Source organism: Trachinotus anak, unplaced genomic scaffold (assembly GCF_046630095.1).
Source record: "Trachinotus anak isolate AG129_WGS33_773 ecotype Australia unplaced genomic scaffold, CSIRO_AGI_Tana_v1 ptg000005l, whole genome shotgun sequence".
Lineage (NCBI taxonomy): Eukaryota > Metazoa > Chordata > Actinopteri > Carangiformes > Carangidae > Trachinotus > Trachinotus anak.
The window spans coordinates 11,321,910-11,347,001 of NW_027273856.1; the positions used below are offsets into that span (position 1 = coordinate 11,321,910).

The window sequence follows — 25,092 nt, forward strand, 5'->3', positions numbered from 1 at the left end:
TTATTTTGAGGCAGTCGCTTCATCTCCGCTGATGCTGAACTGAAGCTGGTTGGGTGTGAACAGCTGTGACTTGTTCAGGTCACTAATGGAGGAGTCTTGTTGAGCCACAGTCACAGAGTGGCTCTGTGGGTGTCAGAGTCTGTTGGTCTGACCACACCTCTACAACTACTGAGTGGACGTTCATGGTCCCCTCATGATGAACTGTAATAACTCTGTAGTAACGCTCCGACCTTTAACCTGGGACCATCCTCAGGTCAGAATTTAAATTTGACTCATACTTTGATTTATGATGAAACATTTTCCAGACTAATCACTTTCCATCAGCCTCTCGTGGCTCTGAGTCTAGTTTCACTGCTCTAACAGCACCTCTGACAGTAAATGATGAGAAAAACAAGACAAATATTAAAATGCAAACATTTTTATTTATCTGTTTTTAGTTTATGTAAAGGTCAGTGGGAGGAAGCTGGAGCACCCAGAGAAAACCCACGATGCACGAGGAGGAGATGAGATCTCCACACAGACGGAAGGCGGCTGCTCAGTTGACTGAAAACATCAACCTCCCTGCTGTGAGGCCTCCGTTCTGCCCTTTATGAACTCTTCAAGTAGTCTGACCTGTCCTGAGCTGGTCTTCCTTAATGGCCGGTGCAGATTCACCTTCTTCTTCTTCTTTTGTCAACAAGTGAGAATGAACTAAAAAGCTGTTGTGTCTCCGAACTCTTTGTTCCATTTGGTGTACATCTCCAGAGTGGTTGGATGTCAGGGAGTCCTCAAAGTCTTTCTTTGTGGTGTTTCGTATCTCGTTAGCAGCCAGACACCGGACATGTTCAGGTCACAACTCTCTTATGGGCCGAGCGCAGCATCTCTGGCCAACGATGTCAGATCGCTTCCTGAATATCCTTCTGTTGCTTTTGCGAGATCCCACAGGTCTTCGTCGCTCAGAGGATTCCTGGTCTTCTCCAGAAGATGTTTCAGCAGCTTGAACCCAGTCTGCTCATCTGGTAAAGCGTCATAAACCCTCTTTGGGAAGCTCCTCAGTGCTGCTTCATCCAGCTCCTGAGGCCGGTTGGTTGCTCCCATCACCAGCAGCTTGTCGTCTCCTCCTGACTGCACGCCGTCAAAGCCGATCAGGACCTCGGTTTTGACTCTGTGAATGTGGTCTTGTTCTCCCTCCCTCCTTTTAGTCAGCAAGCTGTCCACTTCGTCGATGAAGATGACAGAGGGCTGTAATTCTCTGGCAACTACAAAAAGTGCTTGAATGAGTTTCTCAGACTCTCAAACTGGCAGCGCTGACGTTGAAGAACGTGGCCTTTGACTCGGTGGCGACTCCTTTGGCCAGCAGAGTTTTTCCATTTCCGGGTGGTCCAGATAAAAGCAGACCACGTGCCGGAGCTCTGAGGCCAGGGAAGAGGTCCGGTCTTAAGGCAGGAAGAATGACCGTCTCTTGGAGCGCCTGCATGGTCAGATCCTGTCCCACAATGTCTTCATAGTACACAGACGCTCCGCTGCTGACTGCTCCTGCTGTCGTCTCCACAGTCATGGTCAGTACCCAGTGGCGAAAAAAAAAACAAAGAACAACAAAACGGAACAAAAAACTTCACAAAAATAAATATAAAAGTAATTAAGTCTGGACACTTTACTATTTTATGAAGTTTTTTAAAACTGTATATCACCTTTTTAGAAGGACAAATAAATAAACTTTATTTTAAAACTTGAATGACACTCAAACAACAGACTCAGGTAAAACATGACCTTCTTGATGGAGGTAATAAATTACCTGCATTTTAATAGTGAATAAAATGTTTTTATTTTATTAAACACAAGAGATTTCCCTTTTTCAAACAGGCTGTGTCAGTGATTTCCAATCTTTCCTGACCTTAAAAACACCTGAACTGCTGAAACGTTTCCAGTGAAACAAACAAGCTCTGAAGGAGTAAAACTATTCAGTAATTCTCCAGGAATCTTGTGCAGTCTCAGTATAAAACACTAACACAACTTCTCCAGCATACGAAAAGTTTCTCCTCCTGAGTCTGATGTTGGAAATGAGCCATAAAAGCGCTGCAAAGTTTGGTCACTGCTTTTTATTTTGAAATGTTTGTTCCGGAAGCCGCGTCGGTTTGCACTCTGTCCATCTCTGCCGCTCTGTTCGCTCAGTGACGTCGCTCACCGATAAAAGTCGACCGGACTCACCGCGTCTCCTTCTTCTTCGGCGGAGCTCACGGAGGCATCACGGCATCACGGAACCCCGACTCTCCTCCTCCTCTCCGCAGCCTGACGGGCCGCGACGAGCCGCTGACGGCAAGGACGGGACACGGAGCGGGTACCGCTTCGCCTCAGGATGATGGCTGTATCTCCGGTACCGACCAGCGGACAAGGAGCCCGGTGGAGTGTGTCTCCATCTAATGGACAAAATACATCATTGCATCCACCTGAGGAAAAAACAGCAATCATTCAACCTGCAGTTACAGATCAGTAAAAAGCACTCATTTTAGCCTCAAAACAGCCCATGAAATTGAAATACAGTCAATTTAACCCTAACTCTAGTGTTAGCAGAGGGTAAGGTTTCCTGAAGGCAAGTATTTTAGGTTTTGGTGTTGTATATTGTATGTATTGTATATTGTTGTTTTTATTGTATTATAAAACGTATTCAACGCCCTTTTTAACTCTTTATGTGCCAATTAAATGTTTAATTCTCATTTATTGTGATTTTATTGATCCCAAATTTCATGAATGAAATGTTCATATGCCAATTAATGTGTTTAAAAAAAAATAATTTTGAACCCTTTTCAATACAAATGAATTCCTGTAATGATAGGGGGTGTTGGTAGAAGGTGCACCCTTGGGTGCAGCTGGCTTTTTGTGAATATCTTTTGACAGGAAGGTGGCAGAGCGATGAAACCAAGTCCTACCCCATTCAATTGAGAGGTCAAAGGTCAACTCCAGGTTTATTTGAGCCTTTCTAATACACTCTCCCACAGCTGTTGAAAGGGAACATTTCCCATTACAAGACAGTTGGAATTCACAATAAAAGACTGCACATAAAAGCTGCACATTCATCAAATAAAAGTGGTGTTTTCTGATACTGTAAAACTCAAGAGTAAACTAAGTTGCTAAGCTGCAGTAAAGAAAAGAAAAATACAAATCAGAAAACCTACATCTGCCTGAGAAGTGCTGAACCACAAATGAAAAAAAAAAGACAAATCAGCCTGCAGCTCTCACAGGTAGGGGCACTTTGACATTAATGTATGTCACACATGCTGACTAAATCTGCACTGTGAGCAGAGCAAAGTGCTCTATCAAATATGTCAGTTACAACAAATGAACTGAATGGATGAGTGACCTGTGCCCTTACAGAAATATGTATCTTCCTGCTGAGGAAGCAGGAATCCTGACTCGATTTGTTCATAACTGAATGGAAATTCACCAGCTCAGCCCTGAGTGACCAGCAAAGAACAGAAAAAACAGCTACTGTGCATTCAGATAAGCTCTTGGAACACTGTACATGTGAAAATAGTATATTTATAGTCTGTACTGCTATTTCAGTTATGCTCCCTATGAGAGCTGTAAGTAATATTGCCCCATTATGCTGTGACCTGCCCAGTATGTAAAGTGTAATAAACCCACATATGTAAAGTGACTGCTTTCTTGTATCATTTCCACTAGAAATGGGCAGAGCAAGCGATGTATGAAGGTGTAGTTCAGCATGGATGGAAAACCACTGTTGTTCACTGGCAAAACAACATTCACCTGAGTAAATGGAGGATGTTAAAGATGATAAAGCTCTCATCTCTCTGGTATTGATGAGGTATAAAGAAGCCCATGAGTGATAAACTTGGCCATGCTTCAGGCAATCCCCTACATTCTGGTGTGAAGCCTTTCTGGGAGGTTTTTCCAAAAGAGGAAACCTAAACTGCAAACTGCAAACTGTTCCTAAAAAAAACCCACATTTACTTCTTACACTTGTGAAAAAAGCATCATAACCATATATCCATACTATACATCTGAGATAGAACACAAAATGATGAGTCACTCAATATTTCCCTTTTCAACACAATGGTGTTTGTACATTATAAAAGTGATTTAAATTCAAATATAATTGTTGTTCAAAAAGCAAACCACAAGAACCATCTTCCAAGAAAGTATTTAGAAGATCTTCACCCAAAGTAGGTGGAGGTAGTAGTAGATGCTGTCATTCAGATATTCTATGATAAAAAGCAATTTTTTCACAATTGTTATAAACATACTGTCAAAGGTAGGGCTCCCTGTGTGCATCATTCCCAAGTATCCATGCACAACAGAACAAATGTATGACCATCATACATACCCAGTGAAAGTAAGCCAGACCTCGCCTGGATTTATCTTTTTTTTTTTTTTCCTTGGAAGTCGGGGATCTGCAGGAGACAAGGTGACCTTGCTGGATTGCTTTAAGGTTACACGTCTGTGTGTGTGTGTGTCACAGCCTGGATGGCTTCTTCGGGCAGTAGGGATGGATCACTGAGAATGGACGTTGTTGTGCTCAGCTGGCGAAGGGTACTCAGCACCACTGAAAGACAATAAATCACAATTTAATAATCATGACCTGAGAGTAAAACATATAGAATATTTAAAAACAGGCCCTGAAAGAAAACCAGTTGCAAAAACAACTGCAAACAACTGCAAAATATTATGAATGTATCATTTTCTTGTGTTACAGTCTTTATTGCATGAAACCTGCATTCATTTTTTTGGCCACATGGGGGCAGCGCAACAGGCTGACAACATGCCACTCATCTTGTCACCTAGTAAAGTTGACAAAGTGAATTTGATAGCAAACAGCAGCCTAATTATAAACCCTGTAGAGCAGGATTACTAATGGGCATCATGAGTTGTCTGCAGTCATGTGTCTGGGATTGGGCGGGTACTGTATACTGGGTCTATTTTTTTTGTCTGCCGCAGCTGGAAATGGCCTCAATTAAAAACAGCCAGACTAAAGTAATTATCAAGGTGCTATGTGTAAAAAGCTGCATTTTGTCCAAGTTAATCAAACTGAAAATGTAATACTGGCACATGACTAGTTATACTAGTGAGACTAATGAAACACCAAAACAAAAACAATCTTACTGTCCTTGGACTGAGCACTAAGTTCAGCTAATTCCTGCTGCAAGAAAAGTAAAAATTGAATGGGACCTGCCAGGCTGCTGACATTCAGCCTGATTTTGTTGGACATTAAAATCCTCTTTTAGGAAATGCTGCTGTGAAACACAATTTTATGTTCAATGTTTTGAGGGGCAATGGCAAACTTGTCATTTACCATGATTTTTTCATTACTGTTGCATTAAACACTCCTAGATTTTCAAGGATGTATGAGAACCTCGTGTGTCATGCTGAAGAAGTCTTAAAATTGGTGATGTGGCTACAGGACACTGAGAGATTTGAATCATTAAATTTAAGTGGACAGTACCGCATTATTATAAATGAGACACTGCTAAATTTCCTGTCATGTTATGGTTGCTTGATAACAGAAGGCGGGAAAAAACAAAGATAGTGACAGATAGAAGCAGATAATCAGGCGAAACATAATTACACAAAGTAGTGATCTAACACTATGCAGCTGGAAGGAAGTCCCTCTAGGGTGTGAGTGATCCGCAACTATAAATTATTTTCATTGCAACCACAGAGCAGGTGAACTGATGATGTAGAACACCTTTGTGCGTGTCTGTGCTAGTGAGTGTGTATTTGTGTGGGTGTATGAAGTATAGTCTTTTACTTACTAGGTCTAAGCACTGGAAGGGAACAGTGACGATCAAACCATTGCAATGTGGTCCGACACAGCTCAGCTCTGCTTGTAGTTGACACCATCCCATTGAATGACTCAAAGAGAGGCTTGATACTGATGCTGAACTAGAGTTGATGACGGTCAAGGGTCAGTTATACTACAGAGGGAGTTCTGCCTCACCAAATGTTTGAGCACTGGAATCTAACTTGTACGTCCTCTTGTTTTATCATACCATGCTTCATTTAGTTGAGAACTATGTAACTGATAACACCTTTTCTTGTCAGTTCAAGTATGACTCAGGGTTTTGAGACACTTGGTAATGGAAAAAAATGATAAGTAAAAGCAGTAATCGAAATGCACACTGTGCATCGTCTTGGTATCATGGATTTACTGCACACCTTATACACTGTAGGTCTAAAGACATTGGGAGCTCTGTCAGATATAATTAGTGGCCCTGACAACAAATACATGGTTACTGAATGATTGGTGATTGGTGCTGGATTTGCTTTAGGAGTGGCTCATTGTGTAAACGACGCCCTGCAGAGAGGGAAACAGACACCAGTCACCATATAAATGCTGGGAAATTCTGCCTGAAATGTAGTTTCTCTGCTTTCCTAGACAAGTTGTTATATAACCAACCAAATGCCGCTCCCTTAAAAATACAGTGTGAAAATAGTCACAATTCATTTCTGCTTATTTGTATTTATTATTTAAATCCTCGAGGCGCTGTGGCCACCGAACAAACTTTAAATAAGGCTGTGTAGCCTGACGTGACGGTAGCTTGGCTTTCCTCAAGAGTTACTGGAAGACTTTAAAATGTTTCCATTGAGTGACCTTTCCTATCATTACGTCTACCTTTACAATGCATGGCAGAGCAAATAATCATTCTGATATGTATCAGTCTGATATGAACAGGCTGACTCTCAGACATAAAAGCATTCCACATCAAAACAAAATGCTTACGCCGTACTCTGAGTTACTAATAAGCAGAAAACATCGTAAGAGTTCTTCCATCGAAGGATACAATCCCGAACTTCCAGTCCTGAAGAGTCCGGTTCTTTACATATTCATTGAACTTCTCTTGGATGTGGTTGAAGTGTTGCCGCCTGATGGGCACCCCTGTTGCAGGCAGCTGTTCCTGACACAAGCTGTGATAAAGCAGTGACAGGAGACAGAAAGACTTCAGAGTTTTGCATAACACAGGAGGGGTGAAACATGTATGATGTTTGAACTGAATGGACGTGTTGAGCTCCTCTATCTCCTCTCGTAGTCTTTTAGCCTCATCCTGCAACTGTTGCCTCTCCTGCTGGAGCTTCCCAATGTGCTCCACTGTCTTCTGCACTGTGACTGCATAACTGCTCTAAATGCACAAAGTTAATGAATATGGTAGAAAGTGAGAAAGCAAATTAAATATGTACAACAATATTTGAAGCAAATACTGTGCGCAAGCATTGCAAAGAAATAGTGATGCCCTGAATCTGTTGTTGATGTTTTATGAAGAGTACGTATACTTACATTTGATTGTGACTTTAGAGTGGGAATCAGGTTGCAGAGTCTTTTAAAGCCAGTTTTTATGTTTGATCGTCTCTTTTGCTCAGCAGATATGTGTGTTGTCCTTCAGCTCTGTCACACAACAGCAGTGGAAACATTACACACAGACTTACTGAAAGTGTGTCATATATTACACAGGAAAAGGAAATGCTACTGATGTTATGAAAAGGGTTATACTTGTGTCAGGTCTGTGTTACTCTATTGTTATCATTGGCATTTAAGGCATTCCATCCACATGACACATAAAGGGCCATTTAATTTTCATTGAAAACATCTTTAGGGACAGCCCAAGCCTGTGAAAACTCAAAATGTTATTCAAGTAATAATATGCTCACAATAATGAAGCAATAACACCTGCAAGTAATTTTTTATTAAGAAACATAAACAGACACAACCCTGATTCTGTTCATGCTTTACCAGAGATGTGCTGCTGCTGATGAGTGACTGGGGACTGGGAACTTGATCTAAAACACACGAAGAAAATGAAGTGAGGATGACGGATCTGAAAACATACCCCTCTAATATGAGACGAAGTGATGACCACTCCAGTATTAGGGACTACATCTGCGTTGAGAGCTGTTGGTGTAACCATCACAGCATTGGCGTGACCTGAAAAAGGGGCTGAGGATGAACATTGACAATAAGGCATAACAGTATTAGTTTTGTGTGTATCATAGATGAACATGCAAAAACGATCATTTTTGACAAACAAGTCCCCGCTGCTTGGTTCCTCTGTGGCTTTCCAGTCATGAAGAAAGCAAACTAACTGCTAAGGAGATTATTTTCTCACTTTAGCCAAATACCAATACCATTCAATTTGAAATCACCATCAGTGTTAATAAGCATGACTCAATAAGAAAGGTTTCAGCGCTATCTTGTGGTCATTAAGTTAAAGTGACACAGCTCCACTGCCATATCAGCAATGTGAAAATGCACAATTTCTCCAACTGCAGAATCAGCATCTTGACCTTGAGACCAGACACAACAAACCTGTGAGGTTGAGGTGGGATGGGGGAGGGTGTTTGCAGGAGCAATCCTTTGCACAGGGCAGTTTTTGTTGGCACTGGATGACAGAAAGGGGTGATGCATGGCAAAAGTCTGAGGGTGTTGTACAGGGGTGGCAGGCAATGGAGCCATGGGTTGGAGTTGTGACGGAGGAGGTGGAGGTTGTGTGGACATGGAGCCATACTCTGAGCCATGGCTGAAGGTAGTGGCTGAATCACTGGCTGTGACAGTAGAGGAGGCTGTGTGTATAATCACAGGTGGCGCTACAGTCTCATCCAGTGCAGAGGTGTTGTTCAAGGATGAGGGAACCATAGGTGCTGCTGAGGCCATGTCCTGACCCCAGAGGATCATGGGATAATGTCTGAGAGACTGAGGAAACCACTGCTTGATCACTGGGCCCCACCTGCCCAGGATATAGAGTCATGAAGTTTTGGACATAGGCAGCAGCAGCAGCATCACCACTACCACCATCAATTGTTCGACTGGGTTGACTGACCATGGGAAAGGGGATGAGTGGGGGTCCAGGAGGAGAGATGTGGTTGGTTGTGAGTTGCATGGCAGACATGTACTGTGCCTGCCAAGGGATAACAAAGGAGGAGGGAACAAACACACTTAGTTCTTGTCTTATAGTTCAATATGATGATGCTGATGCTGAAGAGATGCAGTTCAGTGTGAGCTCATATTAGGTGTGAATTTTTCTTTTGTGCTGGTAAAATTATGACAGTAAAAGGGCTCCTGCACTACACAGTCTAAACCCTGCTTCAATGACAATGTCAGAAGTGGATTCATTATAATATTAGTAAATAATTGACTTATCTGGCTGTGTGCAGCTACATTTTCACATCTGCAACCAACTTGCACTAGTTTTCCTAAGGTGACTCTTTAAAGGGAGACGAAGCCAGAGACACTAGACTGTGAGAGAATTGTGGATGGGCAGATGAGAAATTAGTCTTTCAAGTCGTAAGGACATACCTATGTTGTTTTCATGGTGTTTTATGGTGAACAAATCCTGAAGCAATCCTTTTTTAAGTTTCTCCATTGACTTCCAGTGAACTGAAGAAGAGATTTGTTTATAAATCTATATGCTCTATATGCTCTATTCTCTGTAATAAAATCTTATGATCGATGGTGTCAAATGCAGCACTACGATCTAGCAGGACAAGTATAGACACAAATCCCTTGTCTGAGGCTATGAGGAAATCATTGGTAACCTTAATCAGAGCTGTTTCTGTTCCATGATGGACTCTAAAATCCATTCCTGTGCAAATAATCACATAACTGGTTTGCAACGACCTTCTCAAGGTTTTTGGAAATAAAGGGGTGGTTGGATATAGGTCTATAATTGGTTAAAACATCTGGATCAAGAGTAGGCTTTCTAAGTAGAGGTTTAATTACTGCAGCTTTAAAAGCCTGCGGTACATAACCAGTTGATAAAGATAAGTTAATCAGACTTGATATAGAGGTGTTGATTAAAGGAAAAACTTATTTGAACAGCCTTGCTGGAACGTTATAGATGGATCAACAGAGCTGTAGCTGTCTGTCAGCCTGGTTACAGTGCTGAACAGAAACCTGGGATTGTTCTTGTTTTCTTCTATCAATGATGAATAATAGGATGTTCTGGCTTTATGGAGACTTTTTTTATATGCCAATAGGCTCAGAAACTAGTAGGACTGGTTTTTGTGTTTTCCAGTTAGGGTGTGACAGACTAAGAATAAGGCTTTAAAATGAATGATGATTAATCTTAGGCTTAGGATTTATTAATAAATTGGAGTGATAAATGGCTGCCCCCCCCTCCTCCTCGGCCTGTGCTTCGAGGGATATGAACGTTAATATGAGTGGGGAGTGTTGATTCATTCAGACTAACATATTCATCCTGCTGCAGCCAGGTTTCAGTCAGACAAAGCAGATCTATATGATGATCAGTTATCAGATCATTGACTAGTAGAGATTTAGATGAGAGTGATCTGATATTCAATCATCCACATTTAATTTTCCTATTATTTGGTTCAATTACAGCCTCAAGTCTTTTTGAGTATGATGCTACAAGCTTGGCACACCTATTTTTGGGCACTTTCTCCCATTCTTCTTTGCAGAACCTCTCAAGCTCCATCAGGTTGGATGGGGAGCGTCGGTGCACAGCTATTTTCAGATCTCTCCAGAGATGTTCAATCGGGTTCAAGTCTGGGCTCTGGCTGAGCCACTCAAGGACATTCACAGAGTTGTCCCGAAGCCACTCCTTTGCTATCTTAGCTGTTTGCTTAGGGTCGTTGTCCTGTTGGAAGATGAACCTTCGCCCCCGTCCGAGGTCCAGAGCACTCTGGAGCAGGTTATCATCAAGGATGTCTCTGTACATTGCTGCATTCATTTTTCCCTCAACCCTGACTAGTCTCCCAGTTCCTGTTGCTGAAAAACATCTCCACAGCATGATGGTGCCACCACTGCGTTTCACTGTAGGGATGGTATTGGCCAGGTGATGAGCGGTGCCTGTTTCCTTCAGACATGATGCTTGGCATTCAGGCCAAAGAGGTCAATCTTTGTTTCATCAGACCAGATAATTTTGTTTCTCATGGTCTGAGAGTCCTTCAGGCACCTTTTGGCAAACTCCAGGTGGGCTGTCATGTGCCTTTTACTGAGGAGTCGCTTCCGTCTGGCCACTCTACCATACAGGCCTGATTGGTGGAGTGCTGCAGAAATGGTTGTCCTTCTGGAAGGTTCTCCTCTCTCTACAGAGCAACGCCAGAGCACTGTCAGAGTGACCATTGAGTTCTTGGATACCTCCCTGACTAAGGCCCTTCTGCCCCAGTCGCTCAGATTGGCCGGGTGGCCAGCTCTAGGAAGAGTCCAAACTACTTCCATTTACGAATGATGGAGGCCACTGTGCTCATTGGGACCTTCAATGCTGCAGAAATTTTTCTGTACCCTTCCCCAGATCTGTGCCTCGATACAATCCTGTCTCAGAGGTCTACAGACAATTCCTTGGACTTCATGGCTTGCTTTGTGCTCTGACATGCACTGTCAACTATGGGACCTTATATAGACAGGTGTGTGCCTTCCCAAATCATGTCCAATCAACTGAATTTACCACAGGTGGACATTAATCAAGTTGTAGAAACATCTAAAGGACGATCAGTGCAAACAGGATGCACCTGAGCTCAATTTTGAGTGTCATGGCAAAGGCTGTGAATACTTATGTACATGTGATTTTTTTGTTTTTTATTTTTAATACATTTGCAAAAATTTCAAGCAAACTTTTTTCACTTTGTCATTATGGGTTATTGTGTGTAGAATGTTGAGGTAAAAAATGAATTTAATCCATTTTGGAATAAGGCTGTAACATAACGAAATGTGGAAAAAGTGAAGTGCTGTTAATACTTTTTGGATGCACTGTATGTAGCCTACACCATTCTGAGCATTTATACTCGCACACTGCTGTGTCTGTTCTGCTCTGCAGTTATGCCACCAAAATGCTAGTTGGTGGTAGATTTTTAAGAGGGGGTGGGGGGAGGAGAGAGGAGAAAAGAGAGAGAGAAAGACCAGGGACAGCTGTATAGGTAATGGTGTTATCTAATAATAATGACTCTTACTCACCAAATGGTGTCCCTTTTAGCTGAGAGGATTTTGAAGATGGTTCTCCTTTTCTGAAAGACATACCAGGCATTGAGTTACTAGAGTTGATGCTAGTGGATTTCTCTGTCTTATTGCCCAGGAGCTGGGTCAAGGTCCCCTGTAGCCCCTCTACAGTTGCCTCCAATTTCTCCATCCGCATCTTCAAGTCCACGCATCCCTGGCAGCCTTGTCTTCTTTAGGAAAGGGGGCACCTGATGGCCCCGGTTTGACTGCAATGTCATGGTCCTCCACGTCACTATCTAAAACCACAATCTCCACATCTGGTTCTCTGCCAGGCTGGTTGGTGGTACTTCCCTAATAAACAGAAAAGAATTAAAAATGAGTACCTGCACATAATTACAAGAAACAGATGTGGACAAAACAGGGAAAAAAGCAGTACAAATTTTCACTGACCTGGAGATCCAGCATAGATACCATTGGGGGTGAGGGTCTGGTGGCCCGGAGGATAGCCAGTTGCTCAAGACAGGGCCTGCTTTGCTTTAAACATATTGTCCTCCACTTCCTGTGAAGTATTACAATAAAGAAAACTGTTGTTTCGTTGACTTTAGGTAATTTGGGGAGGGAAATGAAAATTCAATTCAATTCAATTTTATTTGTATATAGCGCCAAATCATAATATACATTATCTCAAGGCTCTTTACAGGGTCAGGTCGAGACCTTACTTTGTTATAGAGAAAAACCCAGCAGTTCCCACAAAGAGCAAGCGCTTGGTGACAGGGGGGAGGAAAAACTCCCTTTTAACAGGAAGAAACTTCCAGCCGAACCGGGCTCAGGGTGGGCAGCCGTCTGCCTCAACCGGTTGGGTTTAAGAGGAGAAAGAGGGGGTGGAGGGAGGAGAGAGGAGAAGAGAGAGAGAGAGAGAGAAAGAGACCAGGAACAGATGTATAGGTAATGGTGCCATCAATGATAATGACAGATAACAGTGGTTAATAGTAATGATGAGTAGTGGTGGATCTGGATCCAAGCTGCTCCAGAAACAGAGATACCTGCTAAATGTGGACAGAGAGAGAGACGGAGGAGAAGCACAAACTACGGGAGAGAAAAAAAATACAAATGACAGAAACTTTGAAGACAGAGAGGGACACTCCATTTCTGGTCGTCTTTAAATTTTTACTTACATGTTGGAACAGGCAGTGCATGTCCCTAAGGTGCTTAGACAAGTCTGGACAAGTCAATTTTCCGTTGATCCTGTAAAAACATAAATGGGATTCATGACACATGGAATGGCCCTAAAACTTGCTTTTCTAATCAATTTTTATTTCACATTACACATTAACATACCAATGGCATAGCATCAGGAGGAATTTAAAGTTCAGTATATTTCCCAATGACTTAAAGGCCTTGGCTGGAGATCTATAAAGTCATAGCATTTGAAATCATTACTCACCGTCCACTGGCCCAGCAAAGGAGGAGGGATTTTTCATGTGGGTTTTTAACCTTCTCCACATACTTGAGATGGAGGCTTAAATTTCCCACAAACTTTTCACAAATTCCACATTGTCTGAAATTTGTGGACTTGGGGGGTCTTGCCTCGGGGTGAGCCTGAATAAGGAGAATTGAGGAGAAAAGCCTAAATATATCTGACTGATCTCAATTAATCACATTACATTTAATTGTAATTAACTGTAGTAAACTACTGAAATAAAATAATTAACCTAAGCCGAATGATTCTGATTGTTTTGCATTTTGAATCACCTCTGTATCTTATTTACAATGTCAGATAATGACAATCAAATGTTATATACGGTTTGGTAATTAAATGGTTAATTCCGAAACAAAACGGCATGCGTCGGTCCAAAATCAAAATCTAATTACAAAATCGAACTACAAAACCTCAACCTGAAAAGTAAGTCATACGAAAACATTACTCACCGTTTTGTGTTAATGAAAAAATCTGCCTCATGCGATGTTGCTCTTCAAATGGCAAGTTTTGTCCAAGGTACTAAAAGCACACACGGGGGGCGGGGCTGTTTACATGCTAGATATGTTGTCAGTTAATCACTTTTCAGGTAGGATAGGTGAGTGGAAAATAGATATAATATAATATAATATAATATAATATAATATAATATAATATAATATAATATAATATATATTTACTAATATGTATATTGTTTTTTACTTCCAAATTCAGTAGGCCAGCTTCCAGATTTGGTAGCCCAGCTTCCAAATATGGTAGGCAGGATTTGAAGGGTAACACTGCGAGTTACGTCAGATTTGACCCTAAAGACATGTTAGACAGCCCCAAAATAGTTGAAAATTGTGTTTTCTGTGATGTGTTGTCTTTTTGTGGGGCACCTGCTGTTACTTCCAAATTTGGTCGGCCAGCTTCCAAATTTTGTAGGCATAACCCTCTGGGCTGAATTGGAGGGTGAAAAGTATCATAGAGCAGCAACTGAGACCTCCCCTGAGACAGCACGAGCTGCCGAATGATATACAGTGCATCCAGAAAGTATTCACAGCGCTTCACTTTCTCCACATTTTAATGGATTAAATTCATTTTTACCTCAAAATTCTACACACAATAACCCATAACGACAAAGTGAAAAAACTTTGCTGGAAACTTTTGCAAATTTATTTATTTATCAAAAATAAAAAACAAAAAAAATCACATGTACATAAGTATTCACAGCCTTTGCCATGACACTCAAAATTGAGCTCAGGTGCTTCCTGTTTCCACGGATCGTCCTTCCAACTATCTTTCCCTGACAACAACATGCAGCTGTGCCAGTTCACGAAGTTTGACACACGAACTTCCCCCTAGCCCGGTCTTTTTATTACTGTTACACAAAGGAAGCAAGGAATGTAGGTTGAACTCTTCTTCATTGGCTGTTGCCCGACCGGCCTTCGGTCAGGCGCCTCCTTCGTGGTTATCTGACTCCATTTGACCTCCTTCACTCGTGCCTGGGAACAGCTGATTTTTCTGTGTGTGAAACAGAGAAGAGAAGACAGAGACAGACACAACCCACCCATCTCTTCAGGGCTGTCTCCCCTCTATCAGTTAACCGGGCCCTTGCTTACTTCTATCTTCATCTTCTACCTATGCAGTCTATTCGTGGCTGCTAAAAATGCTAAAAATATTCTTCAGCCTCCGGATTCGCGAGGCCCCAAAAACCTGTTTGCAAGTGCGTTTGGGGGCGCTGCTCGGCTATCTTGAGAGCCAGGAGCACCAAATTCACAGACATACCAAAAAATGAGAATTTGGAAGTGGAATCCTGAATTTGGAAGGAATGTAAATTGCATCTATAAGGGAGGAGGAGCAAGGTACAGAGGTGGCAAGGAGATATATGACTCAGGGGAAGGATCCTAGTCAGACGATACTGCTGTCAAGACACTGGGACTAAAACAGGCTTTTGGAAGCAACACACTGAATTTGGAAGTGGAAACCTGAATTTGGAAGTGTGAATTTGGAAGAAAATTAAATTGCATCTGTAAGGAAGGAGGAGCAAGGTACACAGGTGGGGCGGAGAGATATGACTCAGTGGGAGGAGCCAAGTCAGATGACACCACTCTCATGCCACTGGGATTAAAACAGGCTTTTAGAATTAACATACTGAATTTGGAAGTGGAATCCAGAGCTTGTAAGAGTAGAATGGGGGGCAGAGCCTTCAGCTATCAGGCTCCTCTCCTGTGGAACCAGCTCCCAGTGTGGGTTCGGGAGGCAGACCCCCTCTCTACCTTTAAGATCAGGCTTAAAACTGTCCTGTTTAGTAAAGCTTATAGTTAGGGTTGGCTCGGGTATGTCCTGACTCATCCCTTAGTTATGCTGCTATAGAGCTAGACTGCTGGGGGATTCCCATGATGCACTGGGCTCTCTCTCTCTCTCGATTACTTTATGCCATTAACTTTGTATTTTTTTCTCTCCTGTAGTTTGTGCTTCTCCTCTCTCTCCCTCTCTCCATTAGACGGTAACCCATTCTGCAGGTATTTCAGCCTCTGGAGCAGCAGGATCAAGATCCACCACTACTCATCATTACTATTAACCACTGTTACCTGTCATTATTATTGATAACACCATTACCTACACAGCTGTTCCTGGTCTTTCTCTCTCTCTTTTCTAATCTCTCCTCCCACCCCCCCCCCCTTTTTTTTAGGGGAGTCCTAAACCCAACCGGTCGAGGCCTGAGCCCTGAGCCCGGTTCTGTTGGAGATTTCTTCCTGTTAAAAGGGAGTTTTTCCTCCCCCCTGTCACCAAGCGCTTGCTCTTTGTGGGAACTGTTGGGTTTTTCTCTGTAACAAAGTAAGGTCTTGACCTTACCCTGTAAAGTGCCTTGAGATAATGTATATTACGATTTGGTGCTATACAAATAAAATTGAATTGAATTGAATTGATTACCAGGATTATCTGTTGTATGTGTGATATTGTGCTTGTGTCATCAGTGAACATGTTGGACTGTTAAACAAAGGGACCTCCTGGCTCTGGGTGGAACAGGAACATTTTCAGTTGACCCCGGACAAACCGAGCAGTTTACTGGATGACTGAATATAAATAAAACCTGTTCCCCAGCTGGTGATCTCTGAGAGCTCCCTAACCTCGGGCTTTTTTTCTAGGCATTGTAGAGCGACGGGACTAAGGTCAAAATGTTCCTCTTGGCCTGCTGAACGAGGGAAACACCTCATCTCACTTCATGGAATTTCTTGAAATTGAATTTAAAAATTCCCTGAATGACTTAGAGATCTGAAACCTTCCCCACTGAATTCAGGATTCTTTTCCACATCTCCAGATACCAATTTTATCTTTATTGCACACCTGTTACTAAAGATCCCCATTAGGCATTAGGCAGCCTTTTAAGTCCATCTTGAAGTTGTGTTATAGACAGAAAATTCCCTTTCTTTATTAAGGTTAAGGTTAGGGTAATCATCTGATTTAGGGTTATTATCTTCTTGTTTTATGGTTAAGGTTAGGTTAGGTAAAAAACGCAGCACTCTTAAGAGTGCTACGAGGGGCACGGGCACACGAGGACCCATTAAAATCAATTAAAAATAGGTCTCCCTTAAAAACTTCTTTTTAGGTTTCAGTATTCTCAAATCACTCAGGGGTAGTGGAGGGCAAAGGCCATAGACATTTAAGGTCTTTTACTATGTAATTAAGTTTTATGCCAGGAGCTGGTTTTGAACTCCAGTCTACCATATGCAGGTCCATAGCCTAAGCCACTCCAACACCAAGAAAAAAATAACAATTTGTGAGGGGATCTAGGTTAAAAGTAAATAAATTTTATTTATTTATTTTTAATTAAAGTTTTGGGGGGAAGAGAGAGGTAGTAGGCACTCATTGTAACCATAAGGTTTTATTTAAGTTTTTTGTTCAAACCTGGGTTTGAACGCAGAGTTTTCATGTGAGTTTAAGATTGGGTTAGGGTAATGGGTTAAGGTTAGGGTTAAGAATATGGTTTAGGTTAGATAAATCAATTGCCCCCTAAATATTGGTAATTTTTTTTTTTTTATTCAATTAGTCTATTAATTATATTTCATCCGTCCCTGAATCCAGCGAATGGTCTTGTTTATTCCACTCACTTCAATTGAGTCTATCCAATGAATTCTATAATTTCAATCTTCTATGTCCGTTATTCTACTAATGACTTACTTAAATGAATTTATTTATTCAATTCAATCAATTGAATTTTTAACTAATTTATTCATTTATTTGTCTAATTTATTTATCAATTTTAAAACTAGTCCCTCCACCTTTTTTGATTCATTTATGTGTTTATCTATTTATTTATTTATGTATTTATTTCTATTTATTTCTTTATCCACTTATTTCTTTCCTTATTTATTTATTTAATTAAATCTATCCATTTATTTTGTTAGCTAAAATAATTATCCCTAAATTCTCCTTTTTAATTTTAACCCTTTAGATGAAGTGCGATGATTCAAATCTACTAAGTTATTAATTTATTTATTTATGTATTTCCTTATCTATTTATTTATTTACTTATTTATCTATTTATTTATTGAATTATTGATTTATGTATTTATTTTTCCATTTATCTATTTATTTATTTATGTATTCATTGAATTATTGAATTATTGATTTATTACTCCTCCCGCTCCTGGAGACCTCCACCAGCTAGAAGAGATCAGAGGCCTTATCAATGAGCAGCTCAGCACCAAGGGAGGGTCCATGCTGCTGAACGGGCTGCTGGACTACTTTTTAGAAACAAATTCTGCCCAGGCCATGCATATCCTCTCCTCGGTCAGAGAGCCACACGATAAGCACCTTCTGGACAAGATGAACGAGTGTATGAACCAAGCAAATGGAGCAGAGTGAAAAATGCACTAAGTGTGGATGCCAAAATCCATCTTCCAGAAAGTGTTTAGGAGCATGTTTCAGGCCATTTGGAGTGGACAGGTCTGACAGTGTGTTTCTGTCAGGGTTACTTGCATGTCCTGTTGTCAGAAGTTGCTATAGTCTGCAGATTCTAGCAGGACTTGACAGGGTTAGGGTTAGGGTATAAGGGTGAATAAGGCAAAGGACTCTCACCAGTTTGACTCTCATTAGCATACTAGGCCTGTGATTGGTCAGAAAAGCTGTAGTTTATGTGGAGCAGGGCGGAGGTGAGTTCATAGTGTAGCGTTTGGCGGCGCAATTTGTCATGTGTCCTCTTGTCAGAAATGGCTATAGTCTGCAGAATCTAGCAGGATCTGACAGGCGCGGTCAAGTGACTTTAGATATCGCAGCATCGTTCGGACTTCCTCTGCCACAGGAAATGTTCCTTCAAAATAACACTATGCAAAGCTCCATGATGGTATCCAGCTTGACCGTTCTGTCCTAAGAGGTGAGTGGTCAAGACGAGCCACGGCACGTTTAGTTTGTTTACAAGAGCTAGAAATATTCATGATTTCTTGCTTTCTTTTTTTGCAGTTGCAACTTAAAATAAATATAGAAAACAGAAATCCATCTACCAAAATTACAGTCACAAAAGCAGAATGTGCCCAAGGAATGAGAATTTCATTTGTTGCCAGCAGCATTGCACAGGACATATATCTGTTTCTGTCTGCTCCCCACAAGCACAGCAGCTGCAGGCCAGCGCCACATGCGTGTGTGTGTGTGTGTGTGTGTGTGTGTGTGGGGATGTGATGATTAATGTCAGTAATAACTGAACGAAATATATTTCTCAAAAGTCAAAATGTTTGATGTAAAAAGGACCTGAAATGTCAAGATTATACCTTGCTTTTAAACTGCTAAAACCTAGATGCAATACCCCTTTGTTATTATTATCATTAGTATTGTTATGATGGATCTTTTAAGATGCCATGGATTATTTGCTTGAAGTATGCAATAATGGAACTACAGGACCAGTGGAACAATTTTGGTATTATTTGTTCATTTATCTTTGATATCAAGACAACATACTGTACATCTTTGAAGTCATTGTTTAAGAGTTTAAACACAAGGTTTAGGAAGTGATTTGTGATTTATTGGTCTCAATTTGATAATTGAGTGGAGTGTCCATAGCCCTGACCTGACCTGACTTAGTTGTAAGTTAATAATCCATGACTTTGTCCGGTCTCTGCTGATTTTCTTCCATGCCTCCACATTATTCTTGAGTCTCATTGTAAGTTGTATCACTTCTATGCACTGCATGTGTTTTGAGATCAATCATTGCAGGCTGGGACTCTAGTGCCTGCACTGTTCCTCTGCAGTTGCTGGTGTCCTGGAGGTTGTCCATCATCCTCTTCTAGGACTCCAGTCCATACACTGCTCCTCTGTCCTTCTGGCTGCTGTAGGATATTGTATGGCTTTTTTTTTTTTTCCTCTGGAGCCTGTGTCATTCATCAGGAGAGGAGGTCCTTTCTCAAGGATGATGCCAGCATTCTAGGCTCAGAAGACAATGTTGAAGGGGATCCACAGGATGGAGAGAGGACCTGTTGATCTCCGGTGCACGCTGGAGCAGGCGTCTTATGGAATGTGTGGACTCACGTGGGACGGCCCACAAATTTGGTGCTCAGCAAGACATGTTGCGGTTTGGGTGAGCGAGGTTTCAGGGTGTTTACCTGATGGGAATTACAGACCCAGTCCCCTAGTTTGATGTCAACATTGTTGTTAGGAGGAGACTGGACAGCTTTTACTTGTCTGTGGAATGACTCGAAAGCAGTGGTTAGACCATAGCAAAATGATGTCCTTTGTCTCACAGAATGGAAATCCGTCTGGGTTGTCTAGTTGATAGATCAGTCATGGTTTACAGTACCCTTTGGCTATATCTTGCAGCATATCAGTCTTTCAACACTTATTAACAATCAATAAACCATGAGACACACAGACTAGTCGTGGGTACAGGGATGTGGGAACCACAATGCGGCCGTCATTGTTGCTACATTGTTGCTCCCTTGTTCACAGTAGCAGGCAAAGTCGGTACTGCGACACGTTCCTTGTCTTCATCTGTGACACAGATATGTTGGACATTTTATTAATTCAATGCAAAAATTCATTTAGTGAAAAGGTTTCGGGTTGCGTGTTATTTCTGAACAGGAGCAGGACTTTCTCCCAGTCTCAACTATGTCTGATTCAGTTTTTTTTTCTTCTGTCTGACTTTCGTTCTTGATCAGGGTGAGGTTCAGCGTTTGTATTTTACTCACTATCAACATGTGACTCATGAGTCTCTCAGGTGAGATTAAAATGGTCCTTTACCACAAAAAAAATAATAAGAAGAAATGACTGAAGCCAAGCTGGTGAGTGAAATAAAAAATGTATTATAGAAAATTTAAATTGAAACCTAATCAAAACTTTAAATAAAAAACATGTCTTAAAAAAAAATAATAATAAAATAATATATATATGTATATATATATATCAAATAACAATGAAATTAAACTTAGCAAACTATATACAAAAAACACACAAATATACTATATATTTAAAATAAAAAACAATTCAAGGGTGAGGTGGGTGGGTGGGGGGTGGGGTGTAACACACCAACAGAGCCTGGTATACGCAGTGTAAGAGTTCATCTGATATCTACAGTATAGACTCTGTTCTTTAGTACTTACTTTAAAGTGACTTGAATTCACCACTCTTTCCATCAAGCTGCAGCATGAAGACATCAGGAACTGGACAAAAGTATCTCTTGCTGAAGGAGGGCTAAAGATTGTATGGTCATAACTCTGATGTGGTCTTCAGCAAATATCACCTTCCTCAGGACTCCAGATGCCACCAGGCTTTATATTCCTTTTGTCCTCTCAGTTGACATGTGTGTGCCTACATGAATGTACACTTCACTTTACTTGCATCATAAACTGTATAATCATAAACTATGACAGCATGGAACTGGAGTCTGTTTTTTTTTTTGTAATAATTTCTAAAAATATATATATGTTGGTGCAGTCTCTGCAACTTGCTGCCATAGTAATAATTTGTTTACATGCCATGAGCGGTCTTGTGACAGCAACTAATAGCAACTCTCATTGATGTCTCAAAAAGTAGTGTGATTTTACTAACCTCTAGCTAACATAGAGACTCTTGTTGCAGACTTATTTCACAGCCCCTGTCAGCCCGTCTTCCCCTCTGTTTCCCCCACTGCATCATCTGTCACCCCTCTATCCAGCAGCAGCTCTCAGTCACAGGTAAACACCAACTCATGGCACAGTCCCTAACACACGCTACCATGGTGAGAGTTGCAATGGGTGTCTTATTTTTCCTATATTTGAAATTTAGGGATTTTTTGGTAAAATTATGAGGATTTCTACCACATGTGCTACCATCTTTTTGTCTGAATGTAGTTACAAAAAAAATCTATGTAACATAATAATATTACTAAACTTTACTTTACGTAGCACTTTCATATATGACATGCCGCTCAAAACTTCGTAACATCAAATTTAGGTTCTTGCGAGGATAAAACGCTCCCTCGAGATATGACTAAATATTTTGCTTCTCTTTCATGCTGCCTTCTTGAAGCTCCCTCAGAAGTAATTTATTTAGCCATATTTTGGTGAAAGTATGAAAGTATGTTTCACAGTTTGTGTTGGGCTCATAAATGCAGGTTGGGGTCATAAATGCAGTCCTCTCCTGACTTTCAGGTACAGAAAGATAACAGTAACTGTTCTTCTGAGAGCCATGCGAAAGACGTGTTTTGGCAGCATTTAGGACTGGTTCATGGATAGAGTTATAAACAAATCTATTCTTCAGTTCACTGGAAGCCAATGGAGAAATTTAAAAAAGGATTGCTTCAGGATTTGTTCACCATAAAACACCATGAAAACAACATAGGTATGTCCTTACGACTTGAAAGACTAATTTCTCATCTGCCCATCCACAATTCTCTCACAGTCTAGTGTCTCTGGCTTCGTCTCCCTTTAAAGAGTCACCTTAGGAAAACTAGTGCAAGTTGGTTGCAGATGTGAAAATGTAGCTGCACACAGCCAGATAAGTCAATTATTTACTAATATTATAATGAATCCACTTCTGACATTGTCATTGAAGCAGGGTTTAGACTGTGTAGTGCAGGAGCCCTTTTACTGTCATAATTTTACCAGCACAAAAGAAAAATTCACACCTAATATGAGCTCACACTGAACTGCATCTCTTCAGCATCAGCATCATCATATTGAACTATAAGACAAGAACTAAGTGTGTTTGTTCCCTCCTCCTTTGTTATCCCTTGGCAGGCACAGTACATGTCTGCCATGCAACTCACAACCAACCACATCTCTCCTCCTGGACCCCCACTCATCCCCTTTCCCATGGTCAGTCAACCCAGTCGAACAATTGATGGTGGTAGTGGTGATGCTGCTGCTGCTGCCTATGTCCAAAACTTCATGACTCTATATCCTGGGCAGGTGGGGCCCAGTGATCAAGCAGTGGTTTCCTCAGTCTCTCAGACATTATCCCATGATCCTCTGGGGTCAGGACATGGCCTCAGCAGCACTTATGGTTCCCTCATCCTTGGACAACACCTCTGCACTGGATGAGACTGTAGCGCCACCTGTGATTATACACACAGCCTCCTCTACTGTCACAGCCAGTGATTCAGCCACTACCTTCAGCCATGGCTCAGAGTATGGCTCCATGTCCACACAACCTCCACCTCCTCCGTCACAACTCCAACCCATGGCTCCATTGCCTGCCAGCCCTGTACAACACCCTCAGACTTTTGCCATGCATCACCCCTTTCTGTCATCCAGTGCCAACAAAAACTGCCCTGTGCAAAGGATTGCTCCTGCAAACACCCTCCCCCATCCCACCTCAACCTCACAGGTTTGTTGTGTCTGGTCTCAAGGTCAAGATGCTGATTCTGCAGTTGGAGAAATTGTGCATTTTCACATTGCTGATATGGCAGTGGAGCTGTGTCACTTTAACTTAATGACCACAAGATAGCGCTGAAACCTTTCTTATTGAGTCATGCTTATTAACACTGATGGTGATTTCAAATTGAATGGTATTGGTATTTGGCTAAAGTGAGAAAATAATCTCCTTAGCAAACAAATATAGGGTTACCATCTATGGTCAGTACCCCATCCCCCAGACCATGAGCCCCCCCCCCCATTTTCATAGAACTTTTTATCTTTGTAAAATTCAGTTTCAGGAGATTTAATTGTGCAATTTTTGGCCTAAGTGCAAAAAATAATGTTTGTTTTCTTCATGACTGGAAAGCCACAGAGGAACCAAGCAGCGGGGACTTGTTTGTCAAAAATGATCGTTTTTGCATGTTCATCTATGATACACACAAAACTAATACTGTTATGCCTTATTGTCAATGTTCATCCTCAGCCCCTTTTTCAGGTCACGCCAATGCTGTGATGGTTACACCAACAGCTCTCAACGCAGATGTAGTCCCTAATACTGGAGTGGTCATCACTTCGTCTCATATTAGAGGGGTATGTTTTCAGATCCGTCATCCTCACTTCATTTTCTTCGTGTGTTTTAGATCAAGTTCCCAGTCCCCAGTCACTCATCAGCAGCAGCACATCTCTGGTAAAGCATGAACAGAATCAGGGTTGTGTCTGTTTATGTTTCTTAATAAAAAATTACTTGCAGGTGTTATTGCTTCATTATTGTGAGCATATTATTACTTGAATAACATTTTGAGTTTTCACAGGCTTGGGCTGTCCCTAAAGATGTTTTCAATGAAAATTAAATGGCCCTTTATGTGTCATGTGGATGGAATGCCTTAAATCCCAATGATAACAATAGAGTAACACAGACCTGACACAAGTATAACCCTTTTCATAACACCAGTAGCATTTCCTTTTCCTGTGTAATATATGACACACTTTCAGTAAGTCTGTGTGTAATGTTTCCACTGCTGTTGTGTGACAGAGCTGAAGGACAACACACATATCTGCTGAGCAAAAGAGATGATCAAACATAAAAATTGGCTTTAAAAGACTCTGCAACCCTGATTTGGGATCATTAAAATCACAATAAATGAGAATTAAACATTTAATTGGCACATAAAGAGTTTTAAAAAAAGGCATGGAATACATTTTATAATCCAATAAAAAACAGCAACATACAATACATACGATATACAACATTAAAACCTCAAAACCCAGTATACTTACCATTGACCTCAAGCAAATACTTGCCTTCAGGGAACCTTGCCTTCAGCTAACATTAGAGCTGGGCTTAAATTGACTGTATTTCAATTTCATGGGCTGTTTTGAGGCTAAAATGAGTGCTTTTTACTGATCTGTAACTGCAGGTTGAATGATTGCTGTTTTTTCCCAAGGTGGATGCAATGATTTATTTTGTCCAACAGATGGAGACACGGGGCCACTAATCACAAGAGTTACCATCTCTTCAACTCTGTACAGTAACCATGTCAACACATCAGCCCCACTGAACACATTGCCTTTTCATACAAGCCTACACAACACATGAGTGGCACAGTTACTTGCTGTGTGTTTTGCATGCATTTCTTGCACTTGATGCATGTATATTGTGTTTTTCTATCCATCTTGGGCCAACACGCTCAGCAGCGCTTCTTTTTGTTGCTGCTGGCCACAACCTAGAATAATGAAAAGATGAAAAGATGAGGAATTTTACCAACATATCTCTCTCTCTCTCTCTCTCACAGACAAACACACACACACACAAACACTCACTCACTCTCTGTCTCTTTCTCTCTCACACACACACACACACACACACACACACAAAACAATTAAAAACAAATTTAATAAAAAATGAATCATATCATTTTTCTTTTGATAAA

General features: G+C 41.2%; 1 long non-coding RNA gene and 1 pseudogene across 2 annotated transcripts; both read right to left on the reverse strand.

Annotated features, from left to right (window-relative positions):
- Positions 1-1,636, reverse strand: LOC139621245 (spastin pseudogene; annotated as a pseudogene).
- A 10,469-nt stretch (positions 1,637-12,105) lies between these two features.
- Positions 12,106-15,795, reverse strand: LOC139621247 (uncharacterized). 2 transcript variants are annotated; one of them, XR_011690963.1, is made up of 5 exons: positions 13,808-15,795; positions 13,323-13,477; positions 13,054-13,123; positions 12,329-12,437; positions 12,106-12,229 (listed from the first exon to the last, which is right to left on the reverse strand). It is a non-coding gene; the product is annotated as an uncharacterized lncRNA (long non-coding RNA). The 2 variants fall into 2 exon arrangements; XR_011690962.1 differs by lacking the exon at positions 13,808-15,795 and having other exon boundaries at positions 13,323-13,690.
- Positions 15,796-25,092: the final 9,297 nt, after the last annotated feature.